This window comes from Vulpes vulpes, chromosome 4 (genome assembly GCF_048418805.1).
Source record: "Vulpes vulpes isolate BD-2025 chromosome 4, VulVul3, whole genome shotgun sequence".
Classification (NCBI taxonomy): Eukaryota; Metazoa; Chordata; class Mammalia; order Carnivora; family Canidae; genus Vulpes; species Vulpes vulpes.
The window spans coordinates 40,092,417-40,096,490 of record NC_132783.1 but is presented as its reverse complement, the minus strand read 5'-3'; positions in this window follow the sequence as shown (position 1 = coordinate 40,096,490).

The following is a 4,074-nucleotide window of genomic DNA, read 5'->3' as shown; positions in this document are numbered from 1 at the left end:
TATAAAATATACCTCATGCCTCTGATATTACATCATTTTTTTCCACTAGGAATTGATTATATCCTTAGCCAAATATGATAAAGAGAAAGAACTCTTCTGGTCTACCTCTTATCCTTTATTAATATTATCATTATTTATACTAGTTTTGCCACTTCTATACCTGCCACGTTTCACACCACTTGTCCTATGTTGTCTGCTCCAGGATGATGTGTCAGGGTTTCTGTTACAATTGCTGAGAACACTTGATCCCCTATTAACTCTCCTTCGGAATCCACAGTTCTATAAGTACTAAATCTTAAGGTTTGTTCCCTCTGCAAAATGCCTGCTACCGCTTCCAATCACCTGGAAGTGGTTTGTGCCTTTACTCTGCTTTATGTGCTTTGTGGTGTGAAGTAGGAGTAGAGGGGCTTCATTGATATCTGCATGGGAAAATGCAAAATTGCAAATTGAGTATCACCTGAAAAAAGTGTGCTGGACTCGAAAAACATTTTGTAATGTGCTATGAAATGTCTTTAAAGCATTGCTGCTTTCCATCATGATCATGATCAGTATCATCATTATCCCAGAATCTCTAACAAGGTAGTAGCTTATCTCTTGTAACAAATAGACTCCAAAATGTATCAGCACAAAAACCAGAGGAGGATATTTTTTGCTCATGAAACAGCCTAGGTTGAGCACTTCCGATCAGAAGACCACTCTCCTCTATCCATGGTTCCAGTTTCCTTCCATCTTGGGACTTTGCTATCCCCAAAGGACCGCTCATCAACTACATCAAGCAAGCAGAAGGGCATGGAGGAGGCACGATCGATCCCCTGGTCTTGAAGTGACCTGCAGCGCTGCAGCTCACAGGCAATTGTCAAGAATTGTCACATGCCCCAACTAGCTGCAAAGATTGTTGGGCAGTCCCTTTCTAGATGTAACTCTATTACTGTGGAGTAGAGAAACAATTTTGGTGGGCAGCTGGCAGTTTTGCCCACAGAGTAACATCAGAAGGAGAATAACCTGCTGGACAGGTTAAATAGACCTGAACGAACCTCAAGATTCCTCTTCCTCTCAGAGCATTTTTGCTGATTACCACCCTTAGAGATTACCATTAAGAACCATCTGAATGACTTTGGGGGAAAGTTTGGCAACTATGAACAAATTATGTTTCTTAAATACCGGTAGGACAGCCAAGCCGTGGATAGAATATCCAAACAAGAATCCACTAAACAATAAAGAAAGCTTGAGTAGCACAAGCAGAAGAAATGCTGTAAATAAAAAATAAATGGACTTAGAGATAAATCTTAGGCATTAGCAGCTTGCTTGTTAGTGTTTTAAAACCCGGAGGTAACATTTAACCCCCCAACCAGTAAGGTGTTCCCATGAACCACAAAAAATACCCAGCATTCAGGTTAAGAAAGGTATGTGGAGCTCTCTCACCTGACATTCTGGAACCCACCTTCCCAATTTGTGTGACCAGTCTCTGAGAACTGCCTCTTTCTATAGTAATTCACACTGTATAGAATAATAATACAATAATGACATCCTTCCTTCATAGAAGGCATACGCCAATAAAAACAAATAGGAACTAATTTCTCTTCTTTGGAGCTACCTGGGAATTTTATTTATCTGTCTTCTTTACCAAAATTTGAGATCCCTGGTATCAGGAATTGTGCCTAGTTCAGTTTTGTGTCCTAGCTGGTATAAGCTTGGCACCTGGTAGGTTCCTAACATTCTGTGCCATGAACATTGAAGGAAAGTAGCATATACAAAACATGGTAGTAAGTTCCCCATTGTAGGATAAAAATGTAAATTTCACACAATGGCGTTCGGAGCCCTCTCCAATTCACTCCAACTTTTGAATCCCATCTCTTATTATATCTTGCAAAAACTCTCTACCCCAGCACATCTACTTCTCCCAGACAATATTGTTGACTTTACCATGACCTTATAAAAATCAAAAGAAAAAACAAAAACCTTTATTTAAAAAATCACAAGAGGGATCCCTGGGTGGCGCAGCGGTTTGGCGCCTGCCTTTGGCCCAGGGCGCGATCCTGGAGACCCGGGATCGAATCCCACGTCGGGCTCCCGGTGCATGGAGCCTGCTTCTCCCTCTGCCTGTGTCTCTGCCTCTCTCTCTATCTCTCTGTGACTATCGTAAATAAATAAAAATTTTAAAAAAATAAATAAATAAAAAATCACAAGCTAAGAGGAAGTACTGTTTTTCACATAAAAGAGACTTTTCCCTATAATGAATTACTATACTATAATGAAATAACATTTTTAAATCCCTTAAGTGAACATTTTCCGGAAAATTTTTAGAGATGTTTTTGGTGACTCAACAAGTGGAATTTGATAAAATTAGCTCTTAAAAATCAATATTCTGCACACCTGTTATTTTCTTTCACTTTTAATTAAATATCGATACATCATTATCACAATGCTGACCTTCATATTCGAAGCTGGTACTCTTAACCTGCCAACAGCAGGTCATGTGCTTTGAGCTGTTTTCCAGCAATAATAAATTTGTCTTAAGCTATCTACACTCTCTGGCCTTGTCTTTCTAATGACTAACAGGATGAATTTATGAAATGGCTGGCCACCGTTAAGGATGAAATCTGTGACTGTTGAGGATAATGAAAATAATGGGTTCACAGGGTTAAACCCATTACCTTGGCCTCATTAGCACCATATTCAAATCAACTATACTAATCAAGTACACCCATTCACCTATTTTTACATGCAGTCTGGACACCAGACAGATATGTACCAAATATTATTCTGGGCATTCATTTTTAGAATTGTTCTTCACAAGGCCTAATTTGGGCTAGGCCCATTCTTATTTCTTCATGGCACTCTTTCTCAATTTGTAAATTCTCATTTCTATAAAATTACATCTTTGATACTCCCCTGCAGCATAATAGCTGTCCACAAACACGGAATCCTGTACAAATGAAATAATAATAGGCTAGGAAGGGAAATCTCCAAAAGAACACTTCTTCCATTAGGCTCCCTAGCCGGCTCCGTTTTGCTAAGATATAGGCTTCCCTGTACTTTTACTATGACTACTTAGTGTGTTTTGTTCATTGCATTATTAGAAAACAAGAGCAATAATGTCACAGATTTTTTTTTTCAAGGTATTCACTCATGAAGGAAATAATGGATCCATTTTGCTACAAAACACCAAGTCATGGTAAGTAGCTCCTGGACACTAACAGATCTAAACATAGATTTGCAGTTTGAACCCCACGCTGCTCTGTAGAGTCCCTCTTTTTCTCCGCCTGTGACAGTATCAACACACCCTTCATTGGCCTTTCTCCCAGGAAAATTTGCTTTAGACATGGAGCTGTGTGAGCTTTCTTGAAAGCGTATTTGTCAAGATAGACAAGTAATGATAAAGTCATATGAAGTTTGGGAATCTTGGAATATTTGCAAGTGTGAGCTGACCTGAAAACACCTGATGCACCCCTGTCGACAGGCACTCAATGTCACAGCGGCGCACGCTTCCTGACAGCAGTGGGGCATGTGGCAGCATGGGCTCCTGCTGCTTTCAGCCAGTCTCTTCTGCACCAAGTGGACCCTGGAAAGCAAGTAAGAGAGTCCTCTCTCACTCCCTCTCCTTATTCTCACTCAAAACCACAAACCCAATAATTCTGGTAACCAATGTACTTAGTGCAAAGACAAGAGGCTGGCTTTTGTTAAAAATGAATTTATATTTAAAAAAAATTTTTAAATAAAAAAATAAAGATAAAATGAATTTATATTCAGAAACTGGATGTTTTGTAACCAGGCTTGTGAATCCTCAAATTACCAGACAGGACTTGCCCAATTATTCGAAACAAAGAAAAAAAATCTCCCAAGAATTTTAATAATAAAGTTATTTCTAAACTTTACTTTTTAGAGACATAAAATTAAGGTTGGGACAGTCATACTTTTTAAGCTTTATATTTTGAAAATAAATTTATTTTAAACCGTTTTCTACTAAACAATGTTCACTGAGGTCACCATTTTTGAATCTGACATTTATAAATATAGCAGAGACATTTTTCATTACATGTTTGTGATTTTCTTCTCCTGAGCTCAGAGATTTTG